Here is a 13,308-nt window from a genome sequence, read left to right on the forward strand (position 1 = left end):
TACTGTATCTGCCACAGATATTCCCAGAACTACTCATTTCAGAATAGTTAGCCCTCTGTACATTGTAATAGGGAGTTATATATGCTTCACTCTTCCCTTTAAAGGTAAAGGTACCCCTGCCCGTACGGGCCAGTCTTGACAGACTCTAGGGTTGTGCGCCCATCTCACTCAAGAGGCCGGGGGCCAGCGCTGTCCGGAGACACTTCTGGGTCACGTGGCCAGCATGACACCGCTGCTCTGGCGAGCCAGAGCCGCACACGGAAACGCCGTTTACCTTCCCGCTAGTAAGCGGTCCCTATTTATCTACTTGCACCCGGGAGTGCTTTCGAACCGCTAGGTTGGCAGGCGCTGGGACCAAACAACGGGAGCGCACCCCACCGCGGGGATTCGAACTGCCGACCTTTTGATCGGCAGCCCTAGGCGCTGAGGCTTTTACCCACAGCGCCACCCGCGTCCCTTTAGTTTCCACTAATAGAGCACCACAAGTGCCAATCTTTCTGTTGAATGTGGCAGCAATGGGAGTTTCTTTCCTAACATGAGTTGTTGTGCCGAGGCAGTTTTCACCTGAATCTTGTTTGGGGCACAAAGGGTTTCTTCCCCCTATGTGCTGGGGTCCCAGTGAAAATCAGGACCACTTCCTACACCAGTTGAGGACTACATTTTAAAAAGTTGCTAATGGCACAATAAAAGTAACAGCTTTGGATAGGCCCTCAGTGTTAGTTCCGCTGGATATTTTACTGTCTCCTTTAATACTGTATGTGACATTGTACCTTTATCAAGGAGGATGTCTTTCCAGAAGCATTTTTTAAAAATGTGTTTTATTTATAAGACACCAACTGAATTTTAAAAAAAAATATTGGTGGTGTGTAATAAGATAATTAAAGCATTATAAAATCATTAAATACAGAGCAAATGACCAGTACTGAATCAAACTAGTTTTCTTTAAAAAATCGCAAAACCAAAACATTTATAGCAGTTTGTGGGCAGAGCAAGAACACACAGTCAAAAGGGTAAAAATCAGTCTAGCTTTGAAAGTATAGTTTTCCATGAATATTTTTGGGACATTGGAAACAAAAGCATATGTCAAATTGACGCAATAGATATCAAGGCTGTAGTGAAAGGCAATAAATAAGCTGATTCATCAAATATAAATGCTTGATAAAGAGAACAGGAATTGCAGGTGTTGGACTTTATCCAGATGCTGGAGATTACACACACACACACACACACACACACACACACACACACTTTAAAACTCAAGGCCCATTTCAGCCCGTGGTTTAAGCACATCTACAGTTAAGTATGCACTGAATTGAAATCAATGGAATTTTCACTAGATTGTGCCCCTGATAAGTATATTGTTGCAATAAATACAAAAACAGGAATAATTTTGCAAGGGGAATTATAATAAAGAGATTCTGATCTGAAGCCTCCCATTAAAGAGCTGTTGGCTTCTCTCCCAGAACTGTCTTCATTGGAGCATTTTTACCTGGCAGCACTAGAGGGCGAAGTGAAACAGCAAGGCTCCTTCCATTGGCTCAGCTGCCACAAACTGCCACCGGGAACTTCCAGGATCAGCTCCCTCTGGGACCTTCCCACCTAGCAAGAATTAGTATCTGAATTTGCTTATCTTCCTGTTCCCTCCCCATTCTTTCTTTTTTAAAATCATGTCTATTGAATTAGAAGTCTGCAGGCAGGGCCCCTCCATTTCTATTTTTGTATAGTAATTTTAGGTATGTGCTTATAAACAAATAATGTAGTCTCTGGTGGCTAGTAATACTGTGTCATCCAAAGTGCTTCACTTATTATGTCAAGCAACATTTTAACAGCCACCCTGTAAGGTAGGTCCGTCCTTTTCCCATACAGTGGTACCTCGGGTTACAGACGCTTCAGGTTATAGTAGGGTTCTGGTTCCCAGGGACACTCCCCGGATTTGCAAATCTGTCCCTGGACAAATTCCGTCCCCGGAATGTCCCCAGATTTACAAATCTGTCCCCGGGAAACGTGGCAGTGGCAGCCTCAGCAGCCCAGAGCCAGCCTGGTAGCGCAGTTGGCTCTGGCTGGCTTCAGGAGCTGCTCACTGCCGTGGCACCCACCATTTTTCCTCGCCGGAAGTCCCCATATGATGTGTCTTGTGCGCAACACTGAGGGTGGTGAGGCTTGAAGAGAGAAGGCCATGAGCAGAGATAGATCTTGCTACAAAAGTAGAGAGATAGAGAACAGTGCTGTGGAGATCTTACAGCTCAGGTGTTGCAGAACTATTATATTGCATAACCTCCTGGGCAACGGCTGCCTGCCTGCGACTCTTGAGCCTCCCCCGATCTGTCAAAACAAAGGGGGAAGGGGGCAGGAGATAAAGGAAGGCTTGGGAGTCACAGGCGGGCAGCACGCCATTGCCCAGGAGAGGTGCAAGGCACGTGGTTTCTCTTCCGGGCAAGGTGCAAAGCCCTTCTTACCCTGGGAAACAAAAATCCGCAGAGGTTTTAAAAAACTGGGCAACTGTGACTTCCGAGCCCCCCCCCCATCTCCTGCCCCCTTCCTCCTTTGTTTTGACTGTTGGGGGTGCTTGGGAGTCGTGGGCGGGCGTTGCCCAGTTTTTTTAAAACTCTGGGCATTTATGTTTCACAGGGTGCAAAAGAAGGGCTTTGCACCTTTATGCAATATGCATATGTGCTTGGGCCCAGGGTCTTTTGCCTCACCATCCTCACTACTGACTCCTTGTTGCTACTCAGCTTTAAAAAAAAAAAGTCTCCGGATTCATTGAAAAAAAATCTGGTAACCATAGGTTACAGACTCCGCTAACCCAGAAATAGTACCTCTGGTTAAGAACTTCAGGATGAGAACAGAAATCATGTGGTGGCTGCGCTGCGGCAGTGGGAGGCCCCATTAGCTAAAGTGGTACCTCAGGTTAAGAACAGTTTCAGGTTAAGAACGGAGCTCCAGAATGAATTAAATTCTTAACCCGAGGTACCACTGTATTTCAGAGGCTTGGAGGGCTGTGAATGAGAAATCGCAGCTTGTCCGAGATCATGCAATCATAGCTGGAAAAGGTTGAATGGGAGGCTCTGTAGTTCATGACTTCCACTCTTGGCTGCAGTCCTCTGGCCAACTCCTCCAATGGAAAAATGATAAGTAATAGACAATGCATCACTGAATCGTCCAAATGAAGAAGTGAAGAATAATGACCGTCCCCTCTACTTCCAGGTTCTGAGTGCCATTGCTTCTGTGCCCATAAAGGCACCGGGCATGGAGAGGTATCATGCAAACTAATAAATTGAGTGGCAGGGAAGACTGCGTAGAAGCAAAATAGATGCACTCAGTGAGGCGGAGGTGCATCTGGCATCCCAAACAGGGAGCACTCCACACTGCAACATTTTGTTGCAGGTTGCATTTGTAGTTAGTTAGTTAATGAATTCTAAGAGCAGGGTGCGATTGATTTCACTTAGCCAATTTAAATGAGGTTCTGCTGATCCCTTGGTAGTTCATCTTGATATCGGTCATCAGTTAATCCTGAGAAAAGCCACTTCACTTGAATGAACTGTGGCCTTTTCTTGCAAAACTGCTGTCTTGGGTTCAGCATGGTTTGCGACCGTCTCGGTTTCTTTAAGCATTCTTAAAAGTCCCATGCTGATGCTCTCAAAAACAATTTGCAGTGCTTTACGGTGAAAAATTGCTGGCTTGTTGCTTCTGCACAGAAGCTGTCCCCTCCGCTTATTTCACCCGCTTGAAATCCCTTTCCTTTTGAGTGTTCTTGAACATACCTACTGACTGTCGAGCCAGGCTTTGGAGAGTAAGAAAGCACTTACTCTGTGCATGCAAGTGCAGGATTGTCCTTACTGTAAGGAAGTGACTGACTGCTTCATTGGTTTCTGCACACCATCCACACAAGGAGAAGGGGGTTTTCTTTTCCAAATGAGCGACCCATTGGGATAGTGGGACACATGCTCTACAGATGTTCATGCTCTTCAAAATCAATTACATCTTCCATCTGGAGCCATTGTTCTGAGAAGGCTGGTGAACGTGCTCTTTTCATATCTCTCACACAAGCAAGGCCCCTTAATAAAAAGAAAGGAAGAAACCTCATTCCTTTTTTCTTTTTTTTTAAATAATTCTTTATTTTATTTGCTCAACACATAACAACAAAAGACAAATTACATCATAATAAGAATATCATCAGTCACACCTTACATAAATAATTAATATAAATTTCATAATCCATAAGCTGTAATGGTCTCTTCCTTTTAAGTCCGACGTCCCATCTACTCCATAAATCAAATTACCATTCTTTGCTGTCAATACATGTTATTGCTATTATCTCAAATCACTTCAGAATATGTTATATAACTAGTGAACGATATTGCTGGTATTATTCAAATGCTGCTACGGATTTTAAGTCAGTATTATTAATTTTCAAGTATATTTTAAATGCTTCCCATTTTGAAATAAATTCTTTCCTTGGTTTGTTTTTTAATTTTTCAGATAGGCTAATTCAGCATAGTCAATCATTTTTTGGACCCACTCTTGTCTTGAGGGAACTTTTTCACTTTTCTACATTGTGGCTATAAGAACCCTTGCTGCCACCATTGCATAGAGAAAAATATCCTTAAATTTATTACAAAGGTCTGTACCAATAATACCCAATAAGTATGCCTCTGGTTTGAAGTTAAAGGAGATTCTTAACATCTTTTTTTGGCTAGTTTCTGAGGAGTTAGGTGCCATCGGTGTTGCATTTTAAGGAAATTCTCCCTGATGGCATAACAGGTAGTAAATTTCCAATTGTTCCTCCAGAGATTTTCCCATTTGGGCAATGTTACGACAGATCCAAAATCTTGTTACCACTCCCAGTCAAGGAGATGTCTGTATGCCTTGGAGAGAGTTTTGCATTTTGAATTTAATACCTCGGATTCCAATCTGGAGATTTCGCTGGAAAAGCCCCTTTTTTAATCTAATTTAAATTTCTCAAACACTTGATAATACTGAAACCAGTCTGTAATCATCTCTCTAAGGCTCCCCAGCAGGTTCCTCCCACCATTCCATGTGGTCCAACCAGTCCATAACAGAACCTGTGGCCCTCTGGATGGTGATGATAGACTACAGCTCCCATCATCCACTGGCCTTGCTGGCTGGGGCTGATGGGAGATGAAATTCAGCAATGTCTGGAAGGCCACAACTTCCCTACTCAATTCTCCAGCAAGATCTGGGTGTTTTCTGTCAATCAAGAGCTAGCACTGCTTGGTGGCACTATATAAACAGTAGATGTAGGAAGCATTTCTACCGGCAAAGCCTGTTTCACAAGATGCTGAGACCACCTTGTTTTTAAAATATTAGGAAAAGAAGACAAACCAAACACAGTGTTTCTTATTTAAGGCTGTGGGTTAAACCACGGTCAGTGGTTCGGATCCCCACAATGCGGTGAGCTCCCATTGCTCGGTCCCTGCTCCTGCCAACCTAACAGTTCGAAAGCACATCAAAGTGCAAGTAGATAAATAGGTACACGGCGTTTCCGTGCGCTGCTCTGGTTCGCCAGAAGCACCTTAGTCATGCTGGCCACATGACCCAGAAGCTGTATGCTGGCTCCCTCGGCCAATAAAGCGAGATGAGCGCCGCAACCCCAGTCAGCCACGACTGGACCTAATGGTAGGGGTCCCTTTACCTTTACCTTAAGCCGCTTAAAAATTTATTTATTTTAAACTGGTGTACAACCAGTGCCATTTTTTATAGAAAAAGAGGTCTGGAGCTCACCATGAACTTCTCCCTTGTTCTCTTTGAATGGCAATGGAGCCCACCTGGAGCTCCAGCTGGAGAAGGAAAAAAAGCCCTGTGTACAACATGAGAACTATAAATAGTGTCCTTTTAAAAATGCATAAAGCCAGTAAAACAGATGTATAAAGGCATACCATAAAACATCTTAATGGGGACTTAAATAAAAAAAGGTGTGATCTTAGAGGGCAAGCAAATCCTGAGCAAAAAGGTGTGTCTTTACAGAAGCCACGGGTGGGAGGGGGCATAGCTGTCAATGTTTCCCTTTTTTTAAGGGAAATTCCCTTATTCTGAATAGGATTCCTCGCAAGAAAAGGAAAAAGTTGACAGCTATGCGGGAGATGCTGCTTCATGTACAGAAAAAGGAAAATAAGGGGCCTGCACTCTTCTATCCACTTACCTGGGAGTAAGCCCCCCCCCCCCTGAATTCAGTGGGTCTTACCTTCCTGGAGCCATGTATTGGATTGCACTGGGGGTGGGGGATAAGATACTTTAGGTTGGAAAGGAATCCCCCATTGGAGCCAGTTACGAGTGGGCAAGCGAAGGCTGCCCCACAGTGCCATATTAAACTTTGCCCCCTCTGGCAGGCACTGCAGAGCTGCCTTCTCTGAAAGATGCAAAAACCCAGCCTTTCATTTGCACAAGTTGAAGGTCTCTCATTCCCCCCTCCTGCACCTAACCAGGCTTGTTTAATTTCCTTTGTGCACACTGCTTAGGCTAGGAGGAAATTGAGCTGGATTTAGAGCCTCTGTTGCTCTAAATTTGCTACCCCATGACTTTTTATACGTATTATTCTCTGGCTTGTCTTGGCAGTCCTTGGAAAGCTGCTTTCCAGAAAGTTTTATTTGCAAGTTACGGTCTGCCGGTGACCCGTTGCACAGGAGAGGCCTGTTTCCAGTTTGGGACACCAGGAAGATTAGCAACACCAGAACCAAAGGTGGGGAAGTGATGGGCGGCTGGCGTTTTGGAAGTGAGGGGGAGAGTTGTTGGTCCGTTGAAGAAATCGAAGCTGAAAAGGCCGTAAGGACGGAGGCTGGTTTTCAACAGCAATTGCAGCTGCTTCCTTCCAGCACTCGGCTCCCCCTTCTCCTCCTCCCTCCCCAACAGCTTTTTGTCCTCCCGCTGTTTCCTATTGTCCAGGAGTTTGAGAAATGAAAGCTGGTGATTGACAGGATGGCACCTTGCATAGGAATGGAGATTGGCTCCCAGGAGCTGCTCCAACAACAGCCTGAGGAGGCGGCACAATGGAACCCCAGAGGACTGTCAGCCAGGAACGCAAGCAGCTGACAAAAGAGGTTGTGTTTTGTCACTGCTCAGAAATAACCGTTTTGGAAGGAGGGCTGGGAAAGCGGGAAAAGGGATTTCTTCCTCCGCTCCTTTGACCCATTTTTGAACATTTTTGTTGGGGGTTTTTTTAGAGGACACGTATCTGCCCAGGTTTTTTTATGGCAAGGTTTGTTGAGATAGGGACACGGGTGGCACTGTGGGTTAAACCACAGAGCCTAGGACTTGCCGATCAGAAGGTCGGCGGTTCGAATCCCCGTGACGGCGTGAGCTCCCGTTGCTCAGTCCCTGCTCCTGCCAACCTGGCAGTTCGAAAGCACATCAAAGTGCAAGTAGATAAATAGGTACTGCTCCGGCAGGAAGGTAAACGGCGTTTCCGTGCACTGCTCTGGTTCGGCTTAGTCATGCTGGCCACATGACCCGGAAGCTGTACACCGGCTCCCTCAGCCAATAAAGCAAGATGAGCGCCGCAACCCCAGAGTCGTCCGCGACTGGACCTAATGGTCAGGGGTCCCTTTACCTTTACTTTGTTGAGATAGGGCTGCCCCAGGACATTTTGCTATTGGGGCAGGGCCATAGCTCAGCAGTGTGCCTGGCATGCAGAAGCTCCCATCTCCAGGTAAGACCGGGAAAAGCTCCCTAGTCTGAAGCCCTGAGAGCTGCTGCCAGTCCGTGTGGATGGTACTGAGCTAGTTGGACCAATGGTCTGTCTCAGCCTAAGGCAGCTTCCTCTGTTCCTAGTTGAGGCAACAAACAAGATACACACCCAGAAGGGAAGTGAACTTAGCAGCCAAATCTTGCTGCCATGAGCACCAGAAGAGGCATGAAGTGAGAGGAGCAAAGACAGCCACGCAGGCGCAGTCTCTCATTGCTGGGGGGGGGGGGAGCTGAAGAGAAGGAGACTTCGATAGCTGTGAGGAACTTCAGTCTCCGCAACTGCTTCATAGGGGCAAGACTTATCAAAGAAGAGGAGTTGCCATGCTCATTACACCTGACACTCCTGTGCAGATCCTATTTTTTTCTAATAAAGAGTTAACTCCACTTCCTTCGTGTGACTTACTAGCGAGGTCTCACGTAACAAACCGGCTTCCTCAAAAGATCGACAAGAAAAGTGATGGGGAGGTGCAGTGGAAAGTGTGAAGTAACGCTTGCTTTGATGCAGTGTCATCTAGCCTCCCTGCAAACAAGTCAGGATGAATTAAATAGTACAGTGGTACCTTGGTTTACGTACGCTTCAGGTTACAGACTCCGCTAACCCAGAAATATTACCTCAGGTTAAGAACTTTGCTTCAGGATGAGAACAGAAATTGCGCGGCGACTGCACGCCGGCAGCAGGAGGCCCCATAAGCTAAAGTGGTGCTTCAGGTTAAGAACAGTTTAAGGTTAAGAACGGACCTCCGGAACGAATTAAGTACTTAAGCTGAGGTACCACTGTATACCTACCCACAAACAAATCTAGAGGGGTGGTTAATCAACTGGACACTTGGAAGTGCCTCACTTTTCAGCTATGCTCTTCAGCTGCAAACACACCATATACTAAAAACACACAACTTTCCTCAAATAATCCTGGGAGCTGTAGTTTGTTAAGGGTGCTGGGAATTGTAGCTCTGTGGTGGCTAAACTACAGTTCCCAGGATTCTTGGGACAGGGCATCTATGGTGTTTATGTGGTGAGCAGCTCTTCAGGTGGAGAAGACACTTCCAGAAAGGTGTTATGGAATAGCCCCACAATCCAGCTTTTGCAATAAGGATTGCAGTCTGTTCCGGGGAAGGGTAGAGTTGGGCATGTTCAAGCAAGCTACAATACTTCCATTGACTGCTGCCTCATTGACTGTAAATCTTTGCCGTCTTTTGTCCCTTGTAAATTTAAAGTTAAAAGAACATAACATTCCTTCCGGAAATGTTAACCCATTATACGTACAACAAAACCTCACTCCTCCCTTCCCCACAGTGACTAATCAAGAAGTTTTGATGACCTGAGGCTCCCACTAGAAAATATCGGTTTATCTCTTTCCCTTCCCTCTTTCTGGACAGCAGAATGAAGATGCATTTTTAGAAGCCATTTCTAGGAGATTTAGGACAAACTCCACTTTCCCGCCACCATTTATTATTTTTTTAACATCCAACAGCTACCAGAAAGAAGCATACTAACAGGGTATTTTTAGGGCAATTTACCCTGCCTCAGACATCTTAAGCCATTTATCACACCGCCCAGATCCTGACAGCCATACAGGAGGAGGAGTATTTTGTCTTTCATTCTTAAGCCCATCTTGAGTCTAAAGGATTATTCATTTCACTTTAGCTACTAGGAATCATCAGAATCTGTAAAGAAACCTCACTCCTTCCTTTTCTCTCTCTCTCTGTCTTTCTACCCTATGCTCTTTGTCGTTCTGGGATAGTAGAGTCTGAACCTCACCACATCAAAACACAGCGTCAGAGAAATAAGACCAGTGTCATGGACTGGCTGGACACAGGAATGGTGGGGGCAGCAGCTGGGGAACTCCCAAGGGAAGGCAGCTCATAGCTCAAGTCTTTCCCAAGCAATCTGAGACTACACCTGCTTTTCCTCCTCCCACTTCATACCTCTCCTGGTCCTGGGAAACCTGAGGGGAGGAGAGGTTGTTGAAGCAGGAGGGGAAGACACCCATGCCTCATCTGACTCATCTCTGCCTCTTGGCCTCCCTCCTCTCCTGCTTCAGCTTCTATCTTTGATTCTGGACTTCTCTCTGCCACAGACGCTCCCAGCTCACTAAACCCTGTTCCCTCTTCAGCTTCCGCCACCTCCCCCCCAGTCTGCTCCCTCTTCTCCCTCTGACCACTCATTGCTGTCCCTCCCCAGGCCCTGAGCCTGCTTCCTTGGGGGTTCCCCAGCTTGTTCCTCCCACCACTTCTCAGTGTCCAACTAGATTCTGACATCATGCAACTTGAATTTCTATTTACTGGGACAATTTATATGCTGCTTATATGTAAGCAAAACTCCCAGCGGTTTACAACATAGCTGTAAAACATCTGAAATAAACCGCAAATACGCAAAATACCAAATACGGAAATAAACAGCAAATAACCAAATAATACCACAGATCAGACCTTTGCACGCTAAATTAAGGAACTCTGTTTCCCAAGGAACGCTGAGGCCTCATTAAACCAGATGAAGGTTCAAGCTCAAAAGTAAAAGCGGGCACACAGACCTTAAGGCAGTTTCAATAAAAGACAATACTTGTCTCCTAAGTTGGACAGACCCCAGAATCGGCAAAGGAAAATTAAACTGCCATTTTCATGTCAAAGCACAAAATACAATCATAGGCAAACTAAATAAGCTAAGGGAAACATTTGCAGCTAGGCAAAGGCATGGGAGAAATCAACAACAAATAACCAACAGAATATTGAAGGAGTGTCTCCACCCCCATCATTCAACCCGGACACTGAGGTCCAGCTCCAAGGGTCTTCTGGCGGTTCCCTCACTGCAAGAAGCGAGGTTACAGGGAACCAGGCAGAGGGCCTTCTTGGTAGTGGCACCCGCCCTCCCATCAGATGTCAAAGAGAACAACTACTACCAAACTTTTAGAAGACATCTGAAGGCAGCCCTGTTTAGGGAAGTTTTTAAAGACTGATGTTTTAATGTATTTTTAATCTTTTGTTGGATGCCGCCCAGAGTGGCTGGGGGAAATCCAGCCATATGGGCAGGGTATTATTATTATTAATAATAATAATAATAACAACAACAACTGGGGACGCGGGTGGCGCTGTGGGTTAAAGCCTCAGCGCCTAGGACTTGCAGATTGAAAGGTCGGCGGTTCGAATCCCCGCGGCGGGGTGCGCTCCCGTTGCTCGGTCCCAGTGCCTGCCAACCTAGCAGTTCGAAAGCACCCCCAGGTGCAAGTAGATAAATAGGGACCGCTTACTAGCGGGAAGGTAAACGGCGTTCCGTGTGCTGCGCTGGCTCGCCAGATGCAGCTTGTCACGCTGGCCACGTGACCCGGAAGTGTCTGCGGACAGCGCTGGCCCTCGGCCTATAGAGTGAGATGAGCGCACAACCCTAGAGTCTGGCAAGACTGGCCCGTACGGGCAGGGGTACCTTTACCTTTACCTTTAACAACAACAACAACAACAACAACAATAACATTTCTACATTATTTAAAGCAGAATTAACAACCAAGCAGAGAATCCTCATTCGTATTGCTATATACAAACATTTTGTACAAGTATCAGCTACACAAAATGCCAGGAACTTTCACAGCAAACATAGTAAATGGATAAAATATCCCGTGAACATCAGGAAGTCTCACTGGTCTACTGATGGAGCGTCAAGGTAACAAGTGAGTTAGGCAGCAGACCAAGGAGGCCAGCACCTTTCTGGAGGAGAATAGCCATTGTTCAGGTAGAAAGGCAGCAGGGATGTTGGGGCAATTCAGTGTGATGTACATATGAACATACATGTATGAATGAACATGCATGAATATCTGCCTCCTGGACAAAAGCTGCCAGGGTGGTGGAGACTTGCTGCAGAACATCTAGGCATGTACCTTGGCATCCCCATCCAAAAAAATAGTTGCAGCCTCTTGAGCAGCTGCCTAAAAGCATCAGCAGTTTAATAAGACTCCAAGACAGAGCATGGGGCAGAGCAGCTGGAAAAATTCAGAGTTCATTACTTTGCAGCTCTTCCTGGCTTAGCTCCTGCTAACAATTCCCTTGATTCTGAGGAGAGTATTTGCGGTAAAAAGACTTTTAAAAAGATTGCTTTTACAATGTCAGAGCAAAATTATGGAAAGAAGAATAGCTGCTATTTTTGAAAGCAAAGCATAATAAGAATGAAATCTTATACACGCTTAGCTGGGAGTGAGTCCTATTGAAATCAGCGGAGCTTTTTCCTGAGCAGGCATGTCTAGCGATTGTGCTGTAAAGTATTTTGGCATTGTTATACAAAAATGTGCTCTGAGGCTTTCCCCCTTTTCTCTCCTCAGAAAGAAGATCCTTAACAATTGTCCTCCTTCCCTCACGCAGAGCACCTATTAGCACTCACTATTTTTTAGTGTTATTGAACATGATTGTACAGAAACACTATTGTGCTGTGCGGTTGCGAACTTTCCCTAGATTGCATGTGTATCTGCTAAGGTTGCAGTGTAACTGATGCAGACTCCACATTTCCCTCCTCTACCAGAATATTTTGTTCTGTTCTTAACAGCTCCCAGATATTCGAGGTTTAAGCTCTTGGGGCACTCCCGCTGCATTGGCCGACGTGTTGAATAAAATCCAAAGCCGTCATGAGTTTTGCACAGTAATCTGTGTAGACAGAGCGAAGCTTCTGTGATGGAGGTCATGGGGAGTTCAAGGCTGCTGACAAGGGCCAATTTCAACAGGCTGGGGGGGGGGGAACCTGACACCACTGAGACTCTGTACGGGATCCAATTAATGTGTAGGGGGTGATGGCTGCAGAACCACATGCAGCACAGAATATTCTAGAAGGCTCCACGGATATGGTGTAGAATGACCTATTTGTTGCACCAGCGAGAGACAGGAAAGAGAGTTGTCTGTAGGCGTTAGTATCAGTCTAGACAGGATATGTTCCATTTACCTGAGACCCTTTCAGCATAGAACGCCTCTGCTCAGAGACCTGTGTTGCTTCAAGGTCTAACTCTCAGTATATAAAGCCCTTAACAACTTGGGACCAGTTTACTTGCAGGATCGCCTTGCCCCCACATGTGCCGACGCAGCCACTCCGACCTATGGAACTGGCACTATCTAATGCGGGTGGCGCTGTGGGTTAAACCACAGAGCCTAGGACTTGCCGATCAGAAGGTCAGCGGTTTGAATCCCCGCAACGGGGTGAGCTCCCATTGTTCAGTCCCTGCTCCTGCCAACCTAGCAGTTTGAAAGCACCTCAAAGTGCAAGTAGATAAATAGGTACCGCTCCGGCGGGAAGGTAAACGGCGTTTCTGTGTGCTCCTCTGGTTCGCCAGAAGCAGCTTAGTCATGCTGGCCACATGACCCGGAAGCTGTACGCCGGCTCCCTCAGCCAATAAAGCGAGATGAGCGCCAGAACCCCAGAGTCGGTCACAACTGGACCTAATGGTCAGGGGTCCCTTTACCTTTAATGTGCCATGTAATACTTGTTCCACATTTGTAAGAAATTGATCTGGTCTTGCAGCACTTGCACTCTGGAACTCCCTGCCTATTGACATATACCCTCCAAGGGTCCCAATTTTCCAGGGACAATCCCGGAATTACAGAATTCGTCCCAGTTTCTGATTTGATCCCAGAATGTTCC

The sequence above is a fragment of the Podarcis muralis genome, chromosome 10, assembly GCF_964188315.1.
Source record: "Podarcis muralis chromosome 10, rPodMur119.hap1.1, whole genome shotgun sequence".
NCBI lineage: Eukaryota > Metazoa > Chordata > Lepidosauria > Squamata > Lacertidae > Podarcis > Podarcis muralis.